General features: G+C 45.5%; 2 long non-coding RNA genes across 2 annotated transcripts; one reads left to right on the plus strand and one right to left on the minus strand.

Moving 5' to 3' along the window:
* Positions 1-22832, minus strand: LOC122121002. The gene is made up of 3 exons (XR_006149854.1): positions 22748-22832; positions 6390-6398; positions 1-11 (listed from the first exon to the last, which is right to left on the minus strand). It is a non-coding gene; the product is annotated as an uncharacterized LOC122121002 (long non-coding RNA).
* LOC122121001 lies at positions 22779-26248 on the plus strand. The gene is made up of 3 exons (XR_006149853.1): positions 22779-22857; positions 23943-23947; positions 26238-26248. It is a non-coding gene; the product is annotated as an uncharacterized LOC122121001 (long non-coding RNA).
* Positions 26249-26778: the final 530 nt, after the last annotated feature.

Raw genomic sequence — 26778 nt, forward strand, 5'->3', positions numbered from 1 at the left:
TCTCCTCAGATCTCTCAGCCTTGGCATGCTTCACTTGGTGATGGCTCACAGGCTGTGACCTCCCACAGGCCCAAGCCTGAATTTCATAGCAGTCTCTTGAGTGACAGCGGGGGAAATTGACATTATGAGGGTTTTTCCCCTTAAATACTAAGCAGTGGAAACAACTGTTGATTCAAACCTTGATTGATCACCACAGGGAAAATATGAACATTAGCAGATGGTTAGCTGTTGTCAAGACCGGAACAAACTCCGTCCTTAACATGGGAAATCATGTATTTATGTGTTCATGTACTCAGGAGCTGGAAATTTCAAGGCGATGTTGAGAAGAGGAAAAACGTATAGTCTTCTGTCCAAATGGAAAAGCTAGGGACTTTGTTCTGTGGTTTGTCATGCTTCGGACATCTGTTAGAGAGTCGAGGCGTGTAAGCAAAACATTCTTATGAAATATAAGGCTGGGGCCTCTCTGCTGCCCCATTCAGGGATCTCTCTTGAGGACAGTCAGCACAGCAGTCGTTTGGAGATGTAAGAAAGGCATGGATTGTCTGCCCTCAAGCCTGAACGGCTAGGAACTATGACATTCCTTTCATCTACAATCTTCTGCTATTTCGTTGTATTTATTAATGAAGCATCAGGCTGTGTAAGCAGGGGAAAGGCTTTCACTCATCTAGCCAATCACTAACGTGCTGAGAAGATCAGTGCACGCTCACGCTACAGTGTCAGCACTAGAAACAGTTCATCCATTTCCATGGCATGCTGATTGGTAGCCTGGGGGCCATGCATTGGTCACCTCCAGACAGAACTTAAAAATGAGATAAAAGAATTCTCCAGGTGGTAGAAGCACATGGGTTCCTAACATCCATAGGGACTCAAATGATTCTTAGTCTATTTTCTATTACTATAGCAAAACACCTGAGTCCGGGTAACTTACAAAGAGAAGAGGTTATTTAACTTATGGTTTATCTTCTCAGCTTCCAATGAGGGCCTCATGCCGAATTGAGACATGGAAGAGACACAATTGAGCACTGTAGGGAAGCACCTGACAAGGCTTAGCCTGTTTCACCAATTGAGGCTGACTCTCTCGGAGAAGAGGCTTGGAGAGATGAAAGCCCATTTGTCATGTCTGAATGTGGAACAGAGGATTGTGGGAATGTTGGTGTATTCTATTCCTAATTCCATAGGCTAACACTAGAAGCTAAGGGGATAAATGCTGAAAAGCAGATTTCAAACTAAACTACAACATTTCCTTTGAATTGAATAAATGGAATTGAGTACATTAAATTGAATACGTAACATTTATACATTATTTAAATGCACTCCAAATTTCCCCAGGACAGAAGAGCATTTCTTTCCTGTGATTATCTTCTCTCAGCACCTGTACACACATAGCATATATCCTATGGTATTCCAGCGCAGTCTGCACATTCCACACGTGTAACCTGTGCTGTTGTGGAGGGCTTCGATGCTGGAGCTCTGCGTTGCGACCTTTTACAGCTGCAACGGGGACACACAGCGGCCGGTCAGCATGTCGGAAACACGTGGCCTGCACCTTGAAGGGTACAGGGCGGATTTGCCATGGGAAAAGAAGGTTTCACTTTTATCATTTTATCCTGGAAGCTTTACATGAAATTCTTATTTGTTTTCCTTCTGTTCTCCTTGATCTTTGGGGACTATTTCAAGTGCTAATGCTTCGAACTGAAGAGACGTTCATCTTGTTGATATAAAAGACTTGATCATAAGCATCTTGAGAGATGCTTACAATGGAGGAAGGAGGAGAACCGCGCTGGGTGTCTGGGGCCCCTGGGCCTCAGGAGGAAGAGTTGAGAATGAAATGGACTGGACACAGGAGAGCTGAGCCCGGCGATGCACTGCGCGGCGAGGGCGAGGGCAGCACGAGCAGCCAGACGCCACCTCATGCTCACTCCCTGGTTTTACTCACAAAGGTATTTTAAATGCTGCTGCTTTTGCAAGCCGTTGTGCTTCACAGATAAAAGAAAGCGCCAAACCAGAAGCGTGTAAAGCCATGAAGGCCCTGCCTGTGGGCAGAGGAGCACAAGATGGCGCCCGGACAGTGGTGGGAGACACAGGAGCTGCCACGCGTGACAGGAAGTGAGAAATAAAACTGATGACCTGAGAATGCTCACAAGCCTCAAGGGCTCGGTCCCTCTGTCAGACCACACAGGGGCCTGAATGCCACCACCAAGGGGCCTGCCGGGGACTGCAAACTTAAAAATGCTGGCCTAGCCTCAAGCACATCTTGTCTGAAACACTTCCCAAGTATCCATTGAAAGAGAGATGATGAAGAGATAGAGAGAGAAATACAAACACAGAGGGGGAGGGAGGGAGAGAAAAGGAGAGAGGGGAAGGGACAGGAAGAGAAGAGAGGGGAGAGGGAAGAAAAGGGAAGGGGAGGGAGGGGAAGGAAGGAGAAGGGAGAGGAGTTGAGAGGAAGAGGAGGGAAGGGAAGGGAGATGAAGAGAGGGGGAGGAAGGGGGAAGGAGGATGGAGAGGGAGGGGGAAGAAGGGGGAGGGAGGAAAGAGAGAGGAAGGAAGGGGAAGAGAGGGAAAGGGAGAGGAATGGAGAGGAAGAGGAGGAAAGGGAAGGGAGAGGAAGGGAAGGGAGGAGAAAAGGAGGGGAGGGGGAGGGAGGAGGAGGCAGGGGGAGGCAGGGGGAGACAGGGGGAAGGAGGGGATATCTCTGTTGTGGTGCCCATGCAGAAGCCAATGGCTGCAGACGCTGGGGGAGGACTTTCCCCATTTCCCCCATAAGCCAGTTCCCTCTCAATGGCTAAGGTTAACAGAATCTGAAGCTTCTAAACTGAAGTGAGCAGGCATGCTTCTGAAATAGAAAAAGTAGGTCAGCAGGGTGCTCCAGGAGCCCTTCCACCCAGACCCCACCAGCGCCCGCCCTGGCCCTGCCGGGACCTGGGGCTGCTCTCCCTGGCACGTGGAATAAGGACGGATTGACAAGCTGCACCAGACAAAGGACAGGAGCAAAGCACCCGAGGAGAGAGCTGCTGCTCTCTGAGGTCTGCTGCTCTCTGAGCTTGGAGGTGGTCCATGCCACCTCCAGGCAGTTTGGGGTAAAAATGGATCCTGAACCAGAAAGGCCTTGGCGACTGGAAGCCATATTTCTCCTAAGAGAAGACATTCCGATCTTAGACATGGAGTCTCCTTGTTTGTTTTTCATATATTTTCATGTCACTCTAGGAGTGGCCTGGCCTATGCACTTGAGAAAAACAAACAGACAAAAGCAAGCTAAAATCAACAACTAATTGAGTGGATATTAAGGGAAGGAAAACGTATCTGCTGACAACCTGAAACTTCTCACCAGGAGAGTAGAACGTCTTCACTTTAGCTTGTTGCTTCTGCTGTTGAGGACCGCCCCTCCCGTGTTAGCACGCCCCAGAGACATTTCCATCCGCCTGTTAACGTTTACAAAATAAATGACCAACCTGCTCTCAGTGACTCCAGAGGGGTTAATTCCACGATGCAGAGCTCGGGACTTGGAAGGACTGTATTGCAGAGGGAATTTTTCATCAAGCCTGTATTTTAGGTGAAAGGAAATTTCTTCCTTGCCACCAGATTTTAATGCACTAACAACAGCTAGTTATTCCCTTGGAAAACCAGGAGGTTTTTGCCCAGGTGGCCTGCCACAGACTAATCTCTAGGGTTACTCTTTTCCCAGATCCTCAGCCACCATGGTGAATCGTAACCCCTCACTCCACAGGGTGAATTGTCCCCGCCTGCTCCCCTTCCCTTTACTTTCCTGAGAATGCCAGTCATCCATTGACTCTGGGAAACTGTGAAGTAGATTTTTTTTTCCCTCCATGTGTCTCTTCTTGACCTTTTTTGCAGCCTTCTCTGTTTCAGCCCTGGCTTTCGCCTTTATGTCTGTGGAGCTCTGACATCCTAAAATCACCAGCATTTTCCTCGAGTGTCATCAAGGTCAACGCACCCATCTGACCCTAGACTGGTATCCTATTGGAGGATGTCTAAGGGGCTAATGACAAATCGTTCCTTCTGCCGGAAGACACGCCATGGAATGGAAAAGGTTAGGGGAAAGTTTCATTGTGGCATTTCCATATACGCACAAAATGTGCTGTGATCACGCCCACTCACGTTAGTACTCTTTCTTGGCTCTCCCAGAGATACTTTTTAAAATTATCCAAAGCCTAAGCCTCCATCCATGGATATTCTGACTTAGTAAACCTGGAGTAGGGCCTAGGTATCCCTACTTTAAAAATACGTATTCTTACACAGTGACTCTAAAGTCAGGCCAGGACTGGCAGCCACTACTCGGCGGGAGGAACCCAGGCAGGTAGGGTGTCACAGGTCTGTGCCTGGCCAGCTGGTGCCCACAACATGGACCTGGCCTGTTGGCAGCCAGCTCCTTCAGCTGGTCAAGCCACACATCTCTTTCTTGTTTATCGACAGAAGTAGCTTCATGCCAGTCTCCTCTAACCAATTTCAGCTGTGCAGAAATTCTCTCTCTCTGATCCATCTCCCACAATGAGAACTTTGAAAGACAAACAGTCCCAATTCTCTCTCTCTGACCAATCTCCCCCAATGAGAACATTGAACGATGAACAGTCCCACAACGTGGTATCTGGAGAGTTCTGTCTCTTCGGTACTCCCATGATTGCTCTGTTGTCCTCAGAAGAACACAACACCCCCTTGGTCCCCTCCAAAGGCAATTACAAGTGTTGTTTGTGTTTATCCCCTTATTCTAGGGAAGGGTGTGAGAGTGAGCAGGGCGGTCTCCTTGGCATTTCCAGGAAGTGACATGCCAACAAACGGGATGTGTGGTACCAGAAGAGGAGATTGAGCCCGGTGGCCTGTCTGTTTCCAGGGAGCATCTTGGAGCTTGCGTAAGGACGCTCTCCCTCCGCAAGGTGACCTCTCGTCTCTGCCACAGCCAGGTTCTCCTTAATGCAGGAGACACCTGTGAAAAGTCCTGGCCACTCTTCATGTCAGCCTTTCTGCCACAAATGGGTAAAGCATGATAAAGCTGGGTTATTTTTCACATCAGCTAAAGAATTTTATGCTCCAGATTTTTACCACTTAATGATATTATGTGTGTCCCATACTGATGCCCATTGAAAATTGTAATTATACGCCATCTTGAGTCAGCAAAAATTGTCAGACTGTGGCAAGCTGTACCACAGCCCTGGCAAGTTTCATAATATATTAACAAGCTCAAGGCCCCCAGATGGGAATAGATGACTGGTGTTACGTTGTCATGTATTAAGCTGGTGTTTGTAAAGAGCCTCTATGTACACGCATTTAAAACAGAAAGAGTTCCCAGAAAACACATACAGAATGCAAAGGAAAAAATAGAGGAGTTCAAAAAAAGGAAGGAAGTCTATCCAATGACTGAGGGCCACACCTGGAATTTTCTCCAAAGCAAGGAGCCACCAGTACTGCACACGAAGTAAACTAAAAGCCAGGCACAGGTAGCTCACAGCTAGCTTTTCAAGAGGCTGAGATCTGGGGATCGAAGCCAGCCCAGGTAGGAAAGTCCACGAGACTCTTATCTCCAATTGATCATAGAAAAAGCTGGAAGTGGTGCTGCAGTTCAAGTGGTAGAGCACTAGCCTTGAGCAAAAGCAGTTCAGGGACAGCACCCAAGACCAGAGTTCAAGCCCCAAAAACTCACCAAAAAAAAGAAAAGAAAAGTAAACTAAAAAATGGCAGCTATAAATTATTCAACCCAAATCAAAGAAGTGAGGTGTTTTTGCAAGTGTATTTCACATGGCATTTGATCCTTCCTCGGGACCTCTAGTCCTTGGGGACTGAAGTAGTGGAACACAAGGTCAGATGACCCCCAGGCAGGAAGAGCTCCTCTCAGAGAATCCATGATTTCTCTTGTTCCTGGACTGCAAGGAGCGCCTATAACTCGAAGGCTTCGAGTTCACAGGAAAACCAAGGGGACACCTGGATGCCGTTCCCCACACTTGACTGAGATTTCTTTTCTATACTAGCCTTTGCTTTGTTATACCATTTGCACACAAATTAGGGTGGAAACATCCAAGCAGATGTCCAAGATACAGACACACACATACATACACGTTATATACATGCACACATAAACACATGTATACATACATGTAATATAGATAGATAGAGATAGATAGATAGATAGATAGGAGATCTGTGCTGTGAAAAGATGTAGGAAGCTTTTACCCTGTGAAGTCATTTACTTTCCACACCCTCTCACTAGTGTTCCATCTTCCCTGAAGTTAAGGAAGGGAGATGCTTTTCCCAGGCTTTTCTCATGGATTCTTGGAATTGGTCGCATTGAAGAAAATCCGGTAGGAGGACAGATACTCAAACACCTCAGGCTGTAAAGGCTGAGAGACTGAATAAAACAACCAGTAGTAGCCACCTACAGAAAAACTCTCCAGCCCCTCTGATCACTTACCAAGCGTTGACTTTCGTAGCTCTTTGCTTGTGTCTCCCTTCATCTTGCCCCCTTTCCTCTGGCTCCTTTTCTTTGAAGCACTTTTGGCTGCTAAAGGTCTCAGTTGGTGTTTCAGGGATGTGATGGGTAAGCCACTGTCTCTTCTACCAATACTCTTCTTCCTTGTCTCAATGAAATACCATCGAAACATTGGGCACGGGGGTAAATGCTTGTAAGCCCAGCTACTCAGGAGATGAAGATAGGAAGATTGTGGTTCAAGGCACAATTTGTGAAATCCTTCTTCAAAAGTAAGATGAGAATGTGGTACATAGCTCAAGAGGTTGGGGTTGGAGGATTCTGGTCATGTCTCTGGACAAAAGTATGAGACTCTACCTGAAAAATAAACTAAAAGCAAAAAGACTTAGGGTGTGGCTCAAGCAGTAGAGGCCCTGAATTCAATTTCCAAGATGAAAGAAAAAGAGAGAAAGAGAAAGAGAGAGAGTGAGGAAGGGAGGGAGGGAAAGAGAAAGAGGGAGGGAGAAAGGAAGGAGGAAATGAATCAATGAAAAGAAAGAGACAGAAAGAAAAAAGAAAAGAAATAGTAAAGTCACTTCAGATTCATTCTTGACATCATAAATGTATCTCAGAAAAAATAAAATAAGAAAATAAATGTATCTCAGGCTTCTTATCATTCTTCCGCTCAAACACAGCAGCTCTGTGCTTCTAATTACCAGGGTCTTCTTTGTTTTTGAGCTGAAGTTTCTTCTTCTGTATGACCTCTGCTAGGCAGGTCATCATTTAACACGTTCTTTTGTAAACTAAGGTGCTAATCAAGTGGGAGGGAGAGGGTTTGGGAGGTAAATGAGATAATCCTGGAGTCGCTAAGTAATAATCCTTGACATTTGAATAGCACATCGCAAGTAATAGTGAACACATTTGATTCTCCATAAAATGTTACGAAAATGGACAAGGGAGCCATTGGGCAAACTAGGCCCCAGTGGCTTCTATCCTAGGTCCCCAAGCTGCTGGGAATTCTCTCAGTCTGTTTTCTTCCACCGGGCCAGGCCCCAGGGTAAGAAGAGAGAGTTCTGATGCCTTGTCAGCTGCTATGAAGACCCTGCTGATGAGCTCGGGGCTGAGAGCCAAGCTATAGACTCCCCATATGAGAAATCTTTAGTTTGCTTCCACTAAACCTAGGAAGACTTCTCCCTTTGGGTAATGGATAAGAATTTTCTCAGATAAAAGATTCATTTGCCCTTGTATTTAATTAAAAGCACATACACATAAACATGATTAAAATCACTCATTCGTGAAATAATACATTCCATCAATACTGCCTTTACAATCTCAAAAGTTATTCTCTGCAAAGGTTGACTTCATGGAAATGGTGAAATGGTAGTTGACAGAAAAGAGGGGAAGGGGGAGGAGAGAGGGGGAAGAGGACGAGATGGTTCTCAAAGGATAGACAATTTCACTTAGAAAAATAAGCTCAGGAGGTCTACTGTACAATCTGGTGCCATCATGTTTGTTTTACCATCTATCTATTCTAATGCCTGCTTAGAGGCTCAGGGGGTAAAACCTGATCATCACCCCACAAGTACAAACATGCGTGCTCACATCCTCATCAGCACCCAAATGTTTCACATAAAAAGAATCAACCCTCACACACACATGCACACGTGCGCGCACACACACACATATGCATGCAGAGGCACACCTGCACACATGTATGCATTTGTTGAACAACTACAAGAGGACAGAGGAAGCCATACAAATTGTTACATAGAGGTATAGTAAGAAGGAGGAAGGGGAATATGTTAAACTGGATTTCAGAATCTTATGCAGTACTCAAATTTTTGCCAGAAGCATGTGTTGCTTTTGAAGTTCCAAATACTGACTTTAAAAAATGTGAAACTATAATGTTTACCAAAGTAGACAGACTTAGCTGGGCGCTGCCTATAATCTAACTACTCAGGAAGCTGAGATCTGAGGATGAGTTGAAAGCCAGTCCAGGGAAGGAAAGTCCATGAGACTCTTATCTCCAAGTAAGCAGCAAAAAAAGCTGCAAGTAGAACTCCAGGTACAGCGCTAACCTTGAGTAACAGAAGCTCAGAGACAGCCCCCAGGACATGAGTCTAAGCTCAGGACCTGCACGAAAAGAAAAAGGAGACGCACTTGAAACTGGCCACTATAAAAATTCAGATATGTAGGCCATGGCAAATGTGGTCTCTTAAAACCAAAGGGCATCAGCTGAAAGATGGCTATACTTCAAGAACCACAATGGAAGGTGTAAGCCCGAGCCCCTTTCTCACTACCAGGCAAGGAGGGCCTTTCTGGTTGGGGTCCTGGGGTGCCCTGCCCTGCCTTGGTGGGATCAGCAAGTAGATCGTGGAGCTGGACGTGTGGCTGCGCATCTCAGACAGAGGGACCCTCTGCATGCCGACAGAGCCAACGCTCGGGACAGGCAAAGTCATTACGACCTTCCCAAGAAGAGGGACTTTCAGTAACTGTAGCGGGCGAACCAGTCTTTATAGACTCACAGCTGACTTACGATTGGAAACGGCTGCCGCATAATTACAAAGTTTGGATTCCTGGGTGATGAATTAGAGGAAGCAACTTTATTTCATGTAAGTTCTGCTTAAAGCCACATTCCCTAAAATAGAGCCTGTTTGAAATGAATCATACTGTACACCAGAGACTGGAAAAAATAAATTACACTGAAAATGAACCCCAAAAATCCATCTTTACCTCTGTCGGAGCCAGCCAAAATTTTAAAACATATTCATGTGGGATTCTTGTAGCCCTCTTGGTCTAAACTCTAAATATCGGCTATACATCATGTTAGAATCCTTTTCATTAATTGAATTTTTTTTTCTAATGTGGGGGAAAGAATTTAAACATGTCTTAGACGCACAGAGCTACAACTGTGTCTTTCAGGGCACAGTGAGCGAGTCCAATCCCAATGCCCGCTCAGCCTGAAGCTGTCCACTCCCCCTCTTCCTGTCTTCCCTCCTTCACACCTACCCGCCCTTCCTCCGAGCCTTCCCTCTCTCCCTTCCCTCCCCTTTCCTTTCCTTTCTTTCCCCCTTCATCCTTCCTTCCCTCCCTCCTACCTCCTTTCCTTCCCTTTCCTCTCTTTCCTTCCTTTCTTTCTTCTTTCCTTTCCTCCCTCCCTCCTCCCCTCCCTCCTCCTCCCTGCTAATCCTTTACTCTTTGATCTCTGCTGCTGGGTCATTTCTGTCCCCTTCCTGAGCCACTTTCCTCGCTTGGATCCGCCTCCTGTGACTGCTGTTGGGCTTTCCTCCCTCACAGGCTCCTCCGCTTCAGACCTGCCCGGCACTGGCTCCATCTTCTCAAGCATGTGGGCCACACCTGTTCACCTTTGTACCTGATGCTCCTTCTGTTCACAGCTGCCCTCACTCCGCCATGCAGCCTCCTTCCCGGGCTCTCCCCTTCCTTCCACTCCCAGAGACATGTCAGTCCTCAAGCATGGGCCTCGGCTTTTGTTCTTCCTTCCAGTTGGCCTCCCCTCCAAAAGCGAGACCCCAAAGCCAGCCCTCGGTCTGTCCTGTGCGCCGGGGCCCCTCTGCCTGCGGTGTGTCTGCACCAGCCAGTGCCCTACACCTGCTGTCATGCACATTTCAGGTAAGAAAGTGCGTGTCAAAAAATCATTTAAAATAGTCACTTTTTAAGAAAAATTATTGATCACCATTATATCTTAAATTTTGATAAGAATAAAATGCAAACATTCCCATAAGGGTCCGTGTTGATCTTTAAGCTAAAGTCACAAAGTACATTTCTTTCTCCTACTTACTTTTACTATACAATGTTTATGTTGGCCAGGCGCTGGTGGCTCACACCTGTAATCCTAGCTGCACAGGAAGCTGAGATCTGAGGATCATGGTTCAAAGCCAGCCAGGTAGGAAAGTCTGTGAGACTCTTATCTCCAATTAACCACCAGAAAACCAAAAGTGGTGCTGTGGCTCAAGTGGTAGAGCACTTGCCTTGAGCTGAAGAGCTCAGGGACAGCCCAGAGTTCAGGTCCCACAACTGATGAAAAAAAAAATTGTTTGTGTCCACTTTGTGTCCATAGTAAGTGGCGCTGTTTTCATATTAAGGGTAATTCTTAAAAGGAAGCTCAAGAGTACTTAGGCAGATTCATGCTAAGTGGTGACTTTGCATGTGAAGTGGCCACTCGTAGTAAGTGGTTGCTCTTCCTTATCTGAGATTTTATATATATATGATTCATATGTATATATATTTATATGACAAATATCATCAACAAATTACACTTTCTACTAATGCTGCATCCTTAGGCATTTTACTCTGTCAAAAAATATAATTCTAGCAGTGTCATTTTAGTGACTGAAGGGCCACACGATACAAATAGACCTAAATAGTAACAGCAATTATAGTAGCGAAAATTTATAGAGCACTTACAGTAAACACATGGGGTGTTGTGCTAAGTGCTCCACTGTGCTGCTTCATTTAGTCCTTTCAGAGGCTTGATTAATTGCAATCAGTCCATCTGCAGAAAGGCCCCGGCTCAGAAAGGTTCAGATGTGATTCCGTCTGGTTCCTGGTGTGTCCTCATGTACACACTTTGTCCCCGTACACCCATTCCTGTCTGTATTGCCCTGACACTTTTCTAATGCTAGTATTTCTGCGCCACAGGGTGTTCACAATCTGGCTTTTGCAAATGTACACAAGAAGGGGTGAACAAATACAGTCATTGTACTCAGTGTACACTGTAAAAAAATGAACTGCGTGCCGGGTGCCGGTGGCTCACACCGGCAATCCTAGCTACTCAGGAGGCTGAGATCTGAGGATTGAGGTTCAAAGCTAGTCCTGGCAGGAAAGTCCATGAGACTCTTATCTCCAATTAACCACCAGAAAACCGGAAGTGGCTCACGTGGTAGAGCATTCGCCTTGTGCTGAAGAGCTCAGGAACAGCGCCCAAGCCCAGAGTTCAAGCCCCATACAGACAAAAAAAAAAAAAAAAGATGAACTGTGTAACCTATGGATAAAGATGGGAGGAGGAAAATGGGGGAAAAGAAAGGAAGGAAGGAGTGACATTGTCCAGAAGCCTCGGACTCATAAGTTGACTGATGGAATTGGAACCCTTCAATAAATAAAAAAGAAAACACATGCAAAGTTCCCTCAAAAATATGCTATGTGGTGATAATGCTTATTTCCCGCACACTAGCACCCCCTGGATGTATCACTCTGGCTTTAAAGTGTATTTCTAAGAATTGGTCTGGTGTGCTACTAAGAGGCAACTGCACGAAAATGGTCAATGCCACAGGCAATGAAGATGACCGCTGAAGGAGGCATGTGATCAGGACGAAATGCCCAGGGCTTCAATTGCATTAGCAGCGTTTGCTTCTTTGTAGATGGTGAGTCCCAGGCCATTTACATGACTTTTCTAATTGTCCAGTATGTCAAAAATACTTTATACTAATTCACAAGTAAAGCACTATCATTTTATATGTGAATATTATAACCAGAGAGCTTATTTTGTTTTCCTGTTGTTTCTCAGAGTGTTTTTTATTGGATGTAGTTAGTTTTTTCAGGTAACTAATCAATATCATCTGAAAATACGCTCTTTGTTTTAGCCAAGTATAGAATTCTGATTGTACTTTTTTCCATAAATTTATTATAACATTTTCAGAATAATTTAAGAGGATGTTCATAAGAGGAGTCTATTCTATTATTCATCATCAACTATGATGCTAAGTAATGCTCTAATGCAAAGAGAGGAGATAGAACATGTGTAATGTATAGCTATGGATTATAATGCATGCGTATGTGTGGTGGTCATGTGTGTGCATATACGATGCATCTTTGTGGATTTTATTTCCTATCTTCCTATAAGGCCACTTTCTATCCATTTTCATGAGAATTGCTGGCTATTATGTTAAAATCATAGTTTTTTATGTAAAGACAATTATATAATTTTTTTCATTATTTGACCTATTAAGGAGTATACCATAGCAAGTTTTCTTATATGAAACCACCCTCATATTGCTGGTGCCTGACCTCTGGGCATTGCTTTTTAAAACTGCACATTTGTGTTTTATCTGGCACCGCTGTATTGAGGACATTGCTTCTACCGGAGGTGGATTGAATTGGACAGTTTTCTCATTTGTGTGCAGCCCTGTAGGAAACAGGGTTGAAATGGCATGTGGAAACAAGAAGGGAGCTTCATTATTTCTGTGCAGGAGGAAGAGCCCGGGATTTATTAGTTTATTGATGACATGAAAGAATTCTCCGAGGAAAAGCATGAATTTTGAGATAGGGTATGTAAGGACCCCTTTCTTAACCATTTTATTAATTTTTTCCACCTTTACAAATGAAATTCAGCCACTGCAGTGGCAAGATCAGATGATCTTACATGTTTCCCCCTGCACAGGAGAGGGTGCTTGTGTGGCCTGAGACATATTCGGCCACCACCCGCACAATGAGGCTTTGATGAGCAGGAACTAGGGTGGGTTGGGTTTTTTTTTATTTTCCTTTTCTTACATTTCAGATTTCTCTTCCAAATAAAAGTAAATCGCTTTTCTTGGTCTTTCTTGATGTGATTATCCAAGAGAAATATAGTGGGGTAGGGAGAAATTGCCAATCTCTTATCTGAGACAACTTCAATATTGCAGATAGTACGCTTTCCGCCAGGCATAGAAAAATCACAGTGACTAGTACCTCCTTATTTAGAAAGGAAAGCCTGTTAGCAGTGTGCTTACTGGGATCGTTCTATTCTACTTGTATGGAAATCCAAGGCTAGGAGAAGCTCATCTAGTATTGTAGTCCTGGGTCCTTAGGACTAGCTGAGTTAACAGAAGGTCTGAGAGCGACATATTCATGGCACTGGGCCCTAGCAGCCAGAGAGTCATAAGTCTAGGCGATCAGGTTAGAGGTTTCTGCTCTGGGCTCTAACTGCCAGTGTCTTGGCACCAGGAAACTGGTGAAATCAGCTGCTCCAAGCAGCAGCTAATGGTAGCAACACTCAGCACCAGCTAGCATTACAGTTCCCAAAGACTGTGGGTTGGGACCCATGGCTTCTAAACAGTGGCTAGTGTTACAGCTCCTGAACATGGAGAATCAGAACTCTGACCATTGCAGTAGTTAGTGTTATAGTTCAGGATCCCAAGGCTTCCCAAGCTCCCCGAAACTTGCAATGACCAACAACTTCATTTCTTCATTTTCAGCTCTTCACAGACTCCTATAGCCTACCAGTCTGGCTGTCTGCTTTCCAGTGCATTCTATACCTCCATCATCCTTTGTTCCCACTGCCCTCTCTGGAACGCTTCATTACTGCTACCACCGCTGCCACCAGCTGCTCTTCGTGTCCCCAGGTTGGCCTAGTCTCCCATGGTAACAATCACAAGTAGGTAAGGAAAAACTTTTACCTGGCTCGGTGTTGCAAAACTAAGGGGAAGCACAGGAGGGCGTCTCTAGCCAACTTGAAAAGTGCGCCAAATCCCTGGTTACATAATGAGAACAGGGGACTGGAAGAGTGTGATGTGCGAACATGGCATTGCAATTTGCACTCATCATCTTAGTTCCACCAGTCACGGGCTTTACAGAAGGACCAGTTACTGACAAGGCATTGAAGTTCTTACACACTTTCTGAGGTCACTGGGGGAAGTGTTTGCCCCTCAGCTGAGTGAGAACGGCACAGGGCCATCAGCTGAGCTACAGTTCACCCAGGCTTACTTGGGGGTGGTGTCTTCCGAAGCTGTCTGCAGAAGTCGGGACTGGAACAAGGCCTTCTGTGGTTGGAGTAGTGTCACCTCTACTCCTGGAGTGTTCTCAGGGTGATTGCTAAGAGGCTTGCTCTAAGGGCAGGCCAAAGAAGGAGTTGCTTGGTTGCCAGTTATTCATCCAGGATTTCTGGGCACAAGAGAAGAGTCCACAGGCCTCATTGAAGAGATAAAATGGCCCACTCCCAACAGTTCCACTCATTCACAGAAAACAAAAACAAAACAAACCGCTGAAGGATGCTTGCAATAAAGACTTAAAGAAAGGATAGCCAAAACAAAAACAAAAACAAAAACTTACCTTCTCAGCAACGTGTAACAGGGCTGACCCCGGCCAGATGTCCTCAGTAAGGGAGACCCTCTCAGGCGGTCCAAACCACAAATAAGATCTGGGGCAGGAAATAAAAGACAAAGTAAAAATAGTCTTCTTTACAGCAGGATTTTAAGAGAACAATTATAACAACGCATTTTCCTTCCTTCCTTCCTTCCTTCCTTCCTTCCTTCCTTCCTTCCTTCCTTCCTTTCCTTTCCTTTCTTTCTTTCTTTTTTCTTTCTTTCTTCTTTTTTTTTTGTCGGTCGTGGGGCCTAAACTCTGGGTCTAGGCGCTGTCCCTCAGCTCTTCAGCTCAAGGCTAGCACTCTACCACTTGGGTCACAGTGCCACTTCTGGCTTTTTCTGCTTATGTGGTGCTGAGGAATCGAACCCAGGGCCTCATGCATGTGAGGCAAGCACTGAGCCACCTTCCCATCCCCTCTATTTCTGTCTTAATGTTAACATGTTCCTGTTATGAGGCAGACACTAGAGGTCAACTAAAATTATTGGTTGGAAAAGTTTTAGGCAAAGAAGTAAACCCAATATCTTAGTTATAGTATCAGGGTGAAAGTCAACTTACAAGTAATTCCAAACAATGTCTTTCTGTACCCTAGCAGAAAATAACTTTTAACTTTTTTGTGTGTGCATTGTGTATGTACAGTTGTGCACATGAACACACACACATATACACACACATACACTACGTATGCATGCTGGTCTTGGAGTTTGAACTCAGGGCCTACGTACTGATTTTTTGCTGGCACTTTACCATTTTGAGCCACAGCTTCACTTCTGACTTTTGGGTGGTTAGTTGGAGATAAGAGTCTCATAAACTTTTCTGCCTGGGCTGTCTTTAAACTGAAATTCTCAGATCTCAGACTTCTGAGTAGCCAGGATTATAGGAATGAGCCGCCAGTACCTGGACAACTTTTAATTTTTTAAGTCTTCTTAGATGGTTTTCAATTGATTTAGCACAGCATTCACTAGCTAAAGTTTGTTATCATTTATAAGTATCTACAGTCAATCTGTATCAACAATCCTTATCTATTTTAGTGGTTGCAAAAAAAAATGCCAATAATGCCGGGTGCCAGTGGCTCATGCCTGTAATCCTAGCTACTCAGGAGGCTGAGATCTGAGGATCTTGGTTTGAAGCCAGCCCTGGCAGGAACGTCTATGAGACTCTTATCTCCAATAAACCACCAGAAAACTGGAAGTGGCACTGTGGGGCTCAAGTGGTAGAGCGTTCACTTTGAGCTGAAGAGCTCAGGGACAGCACCCAGGCCCAGAGTTCAAGCCCTATGACTGACCAAAAAAAAAGCCAATAATACCTAAGCCTCTAACTACATGTAACTGAACGTTCATTGTCTTTTCAATATATGTTTCTGCCATGCTGATCTGAATTAATATCGGATGTGTTCATAATTGTATTACACTCCCCAGGTTCTCCTCCCCACTTGGAGGCTACGTGGCTTTTATCTGACCCACGCTGTGGGGTCACCATGCTTATCACCTCTTAGTTAGTAAATGCCAAGCATGGCAGAGGCCACAGGTTCAAACCAAGATCATTCTCACAATCCTCCGGTCCTTCCCAGGGACTTATCAAAGTGGTTCTTCTATTTGCTTAAATGACTGAGCAGATTGATTTCTACACTTCAGTATCATGAAAATGTTCCCCGGCATAGCTCAGTTCTAAGGATTAGACAAGATACCATTTATAAAATGCTTATTTGTATATTTGGCATTGTAAAGGGTTCTTGGCCATGATTTCAAAAGCCTTGACTAATTGCTCCAAAGAAGGTCATTTGCTTTTTTTCTTGAATTCCTGAATTTCATGTGCATCAAGTTTAACAGGAATATTTTATTCCTGTAACAGAATCTTTTTTACAAAGTCATGATTTGGGTCATAATAATGACCTAAGACCAGAAACTCGTAGGCCATGGACTACAGCTAGAATGTTTCTACTCCCCAAAACCCACGTGCTGAAATCCTACCCTCCAAGGAGGTGGGGTCTTTTGTAGGCAGGCAGAGCCCCCATGAAAGACAGTGCCCTTCTCAAAAAGACACTGGAACTGGGCCCCAGGAGCTCACACCTCTAGTCCTTGCTGTGAGGTTAGGGTTCACAGAGTCACAATTTGAAGCAAACTTGAGCAGAAAAGTCTTTAAGATTCTGTCTCCAAAATGACTAGCAAAACAACTAGGGTGTGACTCAAGTGGTAGGGTACCAACTGAGTGAGAAAGCCAAGAAAACCAGAGTCCTTGAATTCAGACCCCAATGCTGGAAAACACACACATACACTCACACACACACACACACACACACACACACACACACTCTCTCTCTCTCCAGATTGCTCAGTTGACTTTTCTGCTAGAAGACACTATTTATAAATCAAGATGGGGCCCTAGCCTTGATCTTGGACTTCCTAGCCTCCAGAATAACAAAAGCTAAATTTCTATTGTTTATAAGCAATATGGTCTACGGCATCTTGTTATAACAGACTGAGACACCATGCAAATGCTGTGCATTTATCTCTATGGACGGTGAGGCCCACAGCACTGGGTAGAGAAATGGATGGTGCACGGAGTCACCAACCAGCCCCTAGGAGCGTAAACGAACTGCATTGAGCTCCTACAGCAGGGGTGTCAATACCAGTCCCTTACTTGAGCCGCAGGTTGGGGAACAAATCAGGCCCACCCCCTCCCCCCGCACTTGTTCCTTGGCATGGCGTATGGGAAATGCATGGTGATGATCTCTTCAATGCATAGTAATTAGCCATTTCACTATCAGTTCTGGGGACTACTTTTACATTAATTGGATCATCAAACTAACTCCTCATAGATTTAAAAGGAGACAACAATTAAAAGAAGCATTTTTCCAGGTGCTGGTGACTCATGCCTAGCTACTCGGGAGGCTGAGATCTGAGAATCGTGGTTCAAAGCCAGCCCAGGCAGGAAAAGTCCAAGAGACTCTTATCTCCAATAAACCACCAGAAAACCGGAAGTGATGCTATGGCTGAAGTGGTAGAGTGCTAGCCTTGAGCTGAAGAGCTGAGGGATAGTGACTAAGCCCAGAGTTCAAGCCCCACGACCAACAACAACAAAAAAAAGCACTTAAAAATTATAACCGATACTGGAAACACACACACACACACACACACACACACACCTGCTCAGTTATACTGGGTTCTAAGCTCCCTACTAAGTGCTTTAGATACATGATGTATGCATACACACCTCCTTTAAGTCATACTCGATTCTAAGGGGGAAGTCCTGTAGTTTCATTTTCATTTTACAGGCAGGGAAAGTCAAGGACAGAGAAGTGAAGTGACATCCCCCAGCCACAGAGCTCCTGGGTGGCAGCCTCAGGTGTGAATTCGGTGACTTTCCTGGCCCTGGGGTGGACTTTCACAATGACAGTCACTCCAATGATGGGTGTCCCCAGGGAAAGGCTTAGGACTGTCACAAAAAAAGAACCATTGTAGGCAATATAGATTTTTAAAAGAAAAGAGCCATCCATCAAGTCAGACCCAGTCAAAAGTGAATGACAGTCAGGCATAATGGTACACACCTGTAATCCCAGCATGTGGGAGGGTAGGGCTGAGGGTCACAAGTTTGAGGCCAGTCTGAGTTACATAGAAAACACTGTGAATATGATTGGTGAATATTACTGGTTTCCTGGTTTGCACATTTTGCAAATAGGCTGTACCACCATTCTAAGAAATTTATACTTAGTTTCACATCAGCTCTTAAATAGCTTCATAATAAAGTAAATATCTAAGCCAACCTTTAAGGTTGAATTTAGGCATGATCAATATATTTCATGCTTGAGAATATAATGGGGCGATGTTTCTTATCAAATCCGCGTGGCCTCCTGCACCTCAGCCCACTGGAACCTTTCTGAGGCTTAGGTAGTCTCACTCAATCACTCAGGACCTTCCTGACTCATCCTTCATACCCTGTGTGAGTCCCAACATGTTATCTGTCAAGTATTTGCCTCTGAGCGGCCAGGGCTTCTTTACTGTCTGCCTGTCCGCAGTCTCTGGACAGGACACACAGAGCTCCGCATGCAGTAGGTGCCCAACCACCAACACAGATTTTACATCTGTTCAATCAGAAGACTCTTGGCCACCTGACCTGTCAACCTGTCTGTGATGCATGTCACTGTGTCCTGCTGGATTGAGCATGTCTGCCAGGCCCCTGCCTGCTCAGCGTGCACACCGCAGAGGTGGGCAGCTCCCTGGAGCGCAGGCAAGCATGCTGGGACGGGTATATCTGGGGAGTTCACCACTCTTGAGACTGTCCTGGAATCCACCATGGACACCATTGTGTCCAATTCTGCTTTCTGGTGCTGCCCAGTCAGAACCCGCCTTGTCTGTGCACACAGGGAGACAGGTAGAACAGCGTTTTAAATCTCCATTTTCCCATGAGGAAACTGAGACCCCAAAGATATAAAACATTTCCCTAAAGCCTCCCCTCCCCCACCAAACCCAGTGAGGCTAGAAGAAGAAATAGTTTCAGGTGTTTCAATCATGAACTTGACCCTGGAGGTTGCAAGCTTCTAGAAAAAACAACCCATGTCGCAAGTTCACTGTCACCTTCCTTACCTCTCGGTCTAGTCCTAGTAGAGTCACAAGAAGCACGTCGTGAATGGATGAATAAGTACATGCATGAATGACTCTGGAACCAGTAAACACAGGCTAAATACCCGGATACCATACCCCGTTACAGAAAACGGCGATGAGCTGGGCTGTTCTGTGTGGTAAAGCCCCAAGGTGATGCATGACAGCTTGGCTATGCTACAGGACGCTGGAGAGAGTCTTGCCAGAAATGGAATGCCACAATATGCTCTGAGAGAGGCAGCAATTGGCATCTTGGCTCGTGAGGCAGACAACATGGGAACAGCCTGCACTGCCACGTGGCTCTGTGCTGGCATCTCCCCTAATTCTCTAAACACATGTCGCGACGCCTTCAAAGAGAAGGCGAGAGATTCCCCTCAGATTCAGAACATCAGCTCCCTCTCTCTGTCTCTCTGTGCTGACTTTCTGTCTCTCTTTGTGTCTCTCTGTGCCTGTCTGTCTCTCTCTGTCTCTGTCTGTCTCTCTGTCTGTATCTGATTGTCTCTGTGTCTGTGTCTGTCTGTGTCTGTCTCCCGGCCTGTTTGTATCTGTGTCTGTCTGTTTCCGTTTCTCTCTGTCTCTGTCTCTCTCTGTCTCTGTCTCTGTCTGCCTCTGCCTCTCTCTCTCTCTCTCTCTCTCTCCCTCTCCTTCTCTCTCTCCCTCTCCTTCTCTCTCTCATCTTTAGAGGTCAAGTGGGCAAACTGAAAAGGTGGAGGGCAACCTGCTTTTGCAACTTCTGGTGAAAGAATCAAAGAACATCTTGAACTAGGAGAGGGGCTGCCTTGCTGGGTCAGTGTGAGTGGCCATGCTGGGGAGGGGGAGGGGGACAGCAATGAGAGGGGCCGGCAGCGATAGCAGGGCTGGTGGCAGTGGGGAGGGAGGCCCCGTGCTAGCAAGGGAAAGACAACATGATCTCCTGTCAAAGTCCATGACCTCCGGAGCCTCAGCTTCAACGTTCTCTAAAGAACTACAGAAGGGGCTCCGGAGGAGGCTCCGGGCAGCACAGCGGAGGACTGCAGCCTCATGCCCCATGTGACACCGAGGGAGAGGGGGACATGGCAGCGAGCAGACGGAGTCCTCCCGCTGCAGGAGGCCGCCGCAGGAGTCCGCCGCAGCACAGACCAGACCATGCACACAGCCGGCTGAGTGTGATCTTGAGCCTGGTGGTAGCCGGCTAGCTCATAACTAAAAAGAGATTGGGAATCTTCCCCACCCCCCAATCCCTGAAGCTTTCTCCATCCTTGGCCAATGGGATAGATTTTCCTGCAGCCATGCAAAATAAGGGCTTAAGGGATTATAGTGGAGGAAGTTCCTGTGGCTCCATGAGACCTCTTCTAGGAAGAAACGTGAATCTGCAGTATCTGCCAGCTTTCTTGGTAGACAGGAAGCAGCCAGGCTCCTGGATGGACTTGAACTTCCCAGGCTGCCAAAACCATGATCGTGAGGCCTAGACTAGGAGTTACTGAGCCAGCTCAGTGCCTACTCAAGCTTTTGTGACTTCAGAGCCGTGCCAGATGGTACTAATTCAGGGTGAGCAGAAGCAGTCAGTGGTTTCCCTTCATAGTTGACCTCATTCAACACTCCATCTTTCAACAGTCAGCCTTCAACTCCTATGTTCAAACCCGAAATAAAAAGAGGCTAAGTTTACCCCTTTCTTGGTCTTTTAAATTTATCTGCTTCAATTCCTAAGCAGCCCACTTCATTCGACATAGTTTTAGAAATGTCTAAAAGTCATTTTCAGAGAATTTATCTCTCTAGTGAATGAAGGAAATACCTTGCATTGATTTATTTCTCTCTCTCCTCTTGTTTCTCAGAGAAACAGAGGCTTGCTACTTTCTTAACATACATCTAAGGCCTGACAGATCGGACGGCTGAAGATCACATTCACAATGGCACTGGCGCCCAGCTGCCTGGACGGCTGAAGATCGCATTCACAACGGCACTGGCGCCCAGCTGCCTGGACGGCTGAAGATCGCACTCACAACGGCACTGGCGCCCAGCTGCCTGGACGGCTGAAGATCACATTCACAACGGCACTGGCGCCCAGCTGCCTGCTTGTTTCTTTTTTCTTTTGTCTGTGTAATTCCCTGAATGGTTCACCCACACCAGCAAGATGCCACAAAACACCGTGAAGTTCCAAAGAGAAAAGGCCGCTTTTGTGGGAATTAATGCCTTTTCCTTACCCTGAGCTTCTCTAACCATTTTTCTTTGTTTAAGAATAAAATGTGCTATTGACCTCAGCCACGAGCAGTCACGTCAGACTCGCAGCTTGGGTGGAACCCGGGGCTGCTCACACCTGCACCCCTCTTCCTCATTCCATACCAACCGGCGCCTCACCTCCTCATTCCATACCAACCTGCGACTCACCTCCGTTCTGCAAACAGTTCTTTTATCCTGGTTTCTCTTTTTATGTTGTTGTTAAATCTCATTAGCACATTTTGTCTTTCCATGGGAATGTTACTGAGTTTGAGCCATAACAAAGTAATTTTGTAATCAGACGCCATCTTTTCATATTCCCCTCTGGTTAGTTGAAGCAATGAGATCCTCAGAACAATTCCTTGACTCCAGAAAGACAGCAGCAATTCTGAGCGGAACCAGAAGATGAGTCTGATGGCCAAGGTGCCCTGAGTCACCAAAGAGAGAAGAAGGGCCTGGAATGTTCTCCTGGTTTCACTGCACATGTACACCGTCATGGACCTTTTCACGGTTCACTTAAATACATGCTAACTGCAGTGACGTGTTATTTGCAAAGATGCCATAAATGTGCATCCATGTTTGGGGGGGAAGGTTGGCATAGATGGGATCTCAGTACTGGTCATCATTTGATAGAGACTGAGAAAGCAGAGAGGAAGATAGATGCATACATATATAGAGACAGACACATAAATACTCATATGTAGATAGATATATAGATACAGATAGATATAGAGATGTGATATACTTAGATATATACATAAATGTAGATCATAGTGAAAGACCCCAGACACTTAACCCGAAGCCCCCTATTGAGCCCTTTAAGAAAAACTGCTACCCCTTCTCCTGCATACCTAAGAAAGCAAGCAGGACACAGGCAAGCTATTAAACACTGAATCACCGCCTGCAGACCTCAGCGTGACTGTGATACATGCCTTAAAGCCAGACATTCCTAGAGAATAGCCGACCCACCCGTCCCTTCCTGTAAAACTTAACCCTAATAGCGGGGTAGGGCAGGATGTAGTAAATCACTTGTCAAAATTAGGGAACGAACAGTTTCGGTGCATAACGACCCGCACAGACTTGTCCGGGCAAGTACCGACACGTCAGCCTTCCCCCAACCCCACCTACCCCATCTGGCTAGCTTAACCTGACCAATCCCCACCCTGAACATAATTTAAAAATAACCAATCATTACCCTGTAACCAAGCATCTCGCTTCTGTAACCTCGCTTCTGCTGCCCATAAAAATAGGGTGCTTTCAGGCACTTGGCGCGCAAGTCTTCCGACAGACTTTGTCGCCCCGGGTACCCGTGTAACCGGTTCTCAGACACTTGACCCGAACCTTGTGGATCTCGTGGTTGAGTGCACCTGGGAGCCGAGGCATGCCCGAATAAACCTCTTGCTGATTGCATCCGCACAAGTGGTCTCGTTGTTCCTTGGGGAAGGGTCTCTTCTGATTGAAGGACACCCCAAGTCTTCGGGGGTCTTTCATCTGGGGGCTCGTCCGGGATAGAGACCCCCACCCAGGGACCACCGACCCATTTTCGGGAGGTAAGCTGGCCAGCGTCTATGTGTTGTCCAGGTATTGTCTGTGTACTGTTTAAGTCAATCTGTGTGTGCGCTTGCGAATCTGGTGAGTTCGGCCGTACTCGTCCGTATCTGGCGGGCCCGTGGAGGAGCTGACGAGCTCGTACTCCCGACCGCAACCCCCAGGAGACGTCTTGGGGGTGTCCGGAGCCTGAAACAGTGGCTCATCCGGAGCCTGAAACAGTGGCTCATCCGGAGCCTGAAACAGTGGCTCATCCGGAGCCTGAAACAGTGGCTCATCCGGAGCCTGAAACAGTGGCTCATCCGGAGCCTGAAACAGTGGCTCATCCGAGGGCCTGAAAAAGTGGCCCATCTGGAACCCGGTCCTTTTGGACGCGTGGTTCATCAGGGAGGCGAGAGATCCGGACTCTCAATAAAGTCTCCATCAGGTTTTGCTTTCAGTTTGTTAGCAAAAGCGCGCCGCGAAGCTAAGTGTTGTCTGTGTTGTTGTCTGTACTGTTTCTGTGTTTGTTAAAATTTTTAGCATGGGGCAAACTGTCGCGACCCCCTCTTAGCCTTACTTTACAGCACTGGAAGGACAGCCCGAGCCTAGATTGTCAGGTTTTAGGAACTTGCTTGTTTGTCAATTATGAAATTGCCACTGACCACCTGTGAGTGGCCCCAGTTAGATCTCAGCCTTGGGCCTTGGCTCAGGGGGTCTGAGCGTGGGGGAGAACCTGCCAGTCTGAGGGGACGGCCGCTAGGGATTTTTTTTCCCTTGCCCCAGATGACTGGGAATTCTCCTCCGCCTTGGAAGGCCCCTGGGTCAATGTCTGCAGAAAAAAAAAAAAGAAAAAAAAAATCCTCCGGAGGTAAATAGGGGGTTTGAGTCCCCTGGTAAGTGAATGGTGGTGAGAAGTTGCCCCATTCACTGAGACTTCATTTTGTCTCTGTGGCCACTTGGTTGTATTGTTAACTTTAGTGTGTGTGTTTTATGTTTTCTGGGGTAGGGAAGTTCTGGGTGAGTGTGGCAGGCTCAATCAGCAGACTCTGGATTCAGCTTGCTGAGTGAGAACAGCACAGAGTTCCAGTAGGGATAAACTGGGGCTCATTAGTCCCCAACTCAGCCTTCAGTTCTTGTCTAGTTCTGTTTTAGAATTGGTACCAGTTTTAAATGTGGATCCTTGGTTTTTGTGTTTATCTGTGTTTTTGTTATTTATTTAAACATCTCTGGGGGAATAAAAGTTCCAGCTGGGCTGGGTCACAGACCCGCTACGCCCACCCTCCCTGTGAGGCATGGAAGGTTACTGGGCTAGTTTGGTTCCCTTCAAGCCTTAGGCTGCATTTTCTCCTTGTGCAGGCTGCTAGCAGGGAGGGTGTAAAAGGCTGTGTGTCTGGTTTGGACTTTTTCAACTAGTCCTGACAATGTAAAAATCTGGACAGTTTAGTTTTAGGTGACCCCCTCCCCCAGCCCTCCTCCTACAGAAGGGATTCAAAAGACTAATTAGTGAATCGCCTTGCTAGATAAGCAAGCTCTGGGAAAATAAAGCCCAACAAAGGTACCTAGTTAAAAAGAAATACTGTCTTAAATTTTTGTTTAAGAACTTTAAAAGGTGTACGTACGACTGATTTTGATTTTTGCGCGCTTTAAGATCTGTGTGAGTGCTTTGTGTGTGTCTGTGAACATGTTCAAAGATAAGAATTGTCAGCATGCTGTAACAATTGGGTGAGTTTAAAGTTAAAATTCAAAAGGTTATGAGGTTTGGACATTACCAAAGATTTTAAAAATCTTCACATTGTTTTAAATGGCTTTGTAAAGATTCTTTAACTTGCAAATTAGAAAATCTGGTATTTTAAAAGACTAATGTTTTAAAATGCATGACTGTTTATACTGTAATCAAATTATCTGGCTTAACAAAAATGCATTGGCAGTTTGAGATCTAATTCCCTTGGCTAAAATTTGGAGATAAATATTAAAAATTTAAATGTAAAGGTTAGTTTAACACTGTCAAAGATGTTACCTGTTCTGTCTGTCTAAAACTGTATTTCATTCGAGAACCAAGAGAAGAGACGGGGAAAAACTTAGAAGCCAACAGAAGACCTATCTTTAGGGGTAAGGGGTGAACAAGCAGAAGTACAGTTCAGCTGGCCATGCATGGTGGGACAGGCCCTGGGAAGAGTCCACGCAGGGTGAAAGAGGGTAAGCTGGCACAAACGCAGTTCATCTAACCCTAAAGAGTCAGATTGGGTGTGCCCATTCCATAGAAGGGGCCGAACGGCCCATCTTTGTTCTCTCTTTTCTCTGCAGTCAGACACTGAAAACATGATGGTTAAAATAAGTGATGTGATGACCTGATTAGTATTGCTAAAACTTCCCCTTGGATGTGTTAACATTAAAATTAGAAAGGCCTTAAAAAGAGGGCCAAAAGGTTATTTGTATAATGTGGCTTACTTTCAATTATGTTCTACAATTAGGATGTTTTTAAAAGTTATAAAGGTGTTAAGTCTAGCCTCGTGGTATAATGATGGTGACTGTAATTTTTGGCATTAAGGAAAAATTGTCATTTGAGTTTAAAAATCTTAATGTGTGTCTGCTTTAAAACAAGCAACCAAGAGGCAATGAGTGACACTTGGCCTCAAGATTTCAAGGGATCTTTTCAAAACGCAAATGAAAACTAAAGTATAAAATATTAAAGGTGATTAATAAGAGGCTTTTAAAAAAAATTAATTAAAAAATGGATTTTTGGATATAAAGTTTAAATGTAAAATTGTTCTTGACATTGGCCTCAATGTACACAAAGGAAAAATTAAGATTATCAAAAGAATTGCTATTCTAGTTTGCTCTTATAGGTTTTTTTAAGTTTCCAGCAAGCCCAGAGCAAAGCACAGAGTATTCTTACAAGTTTGTCAGATGTAACTTTGACTCTTAATAAGTTTCAGGTAAGAGCATGCTTAAAAGCTACTTCTATGTTGACCACCTTGTTGCTTTTAATTGGAGTAAAGTGGCCTTTCATAAGACGCATTGATCTGCAAACTGGTTCGAAGCCAGCCCGGGCAGACAAAGGTCCCTGTGAGACTGTCACCGCTCTTCAGCCAGCAGAGTACTAGCCCTGGACTGAAGAGTCAGGGGACAGTACTCAAGCGCCAAGCTCAAGACTCATAGTGGCAGAGTACTAGCCCTGGACTGAAGAGTTAGGGGACAGCATTCAAGCCCTGAGTCTGGGACTCAAAGTGGCAGAGTGCTAGCCTTGAGCTGTAGAGCTGAGGGACAGTGCTCAGGCCCTGAGTTCGAGTCCAGCAACCAGCTAAAGGGAAATGCCAATGAGGCATTTATCCCAATGTGGAGAAGACACTCCTGGGACAAAAGCAATGGAGAAGCATCCAGAGGCAGTAAGCCACTGCTTGGATGGCAGAAATGTCAGATCCTAGTGTCATTTGTGCGTGGCCTTTCAAAACTGGTCAGAGCCGGGAGGTCATAGGAAGATAGTTTGGAAGCATGCCTAATGTTCATGACTACCTTGTAAGAGACAGGAGCTTGCCAATCCTCTATGATAGTAAAAAGCTAATGTTATAAAATGTGGGGGATAGTTTAAATCTCAACCCCTTTATGTGCCAAAAAGCTCTGATTGGCAGCTCTAATTGAGCTGACACTAGTTACATGAAGTTCATCTGCTCAGGAAAATGTTTGTAAACCTGAGAGAGTGTTTCTATTGATATCTGTCTAAAGGCCTGCAAAGGTAACTTAGGCATCTTAGGCATTGTTGAGATCACATTCCTAAGCCATCTAGGAAGATGCTTTTGCAAACCAGAGTGCTAAACAAGCTACACTGCTGTAGCCGGAGAAAAGGTCTGTGCAGTTGTCAAATGTTAAATATTGTTCTTAATGACATCTAACCCTGATGGCCTCTTTGTAAAATAGGCTAAGGTTATAGGTTCCTGGCTAGGTAAGATCAACGCCCCTGAAGTCAGC

The sequence above is a fragment of the Dipodomys spectabilis genome, unplaced genomic scaffold (assembly GCF_019054845.1).
Source record: "Dipodomys spectabilis isolate Male_0828 unplaced genomic scaffold, ASM1905484v1 ptg000179l, whole genome shotgun sequence".
In the NCBI taxonomy this organism is placed as follows: Eukaryota; Metazoa; Chordata; class Mammalia; order Rodentia; family Heteromyidae; genus Dipodomys; species Dipodomys spectabilis.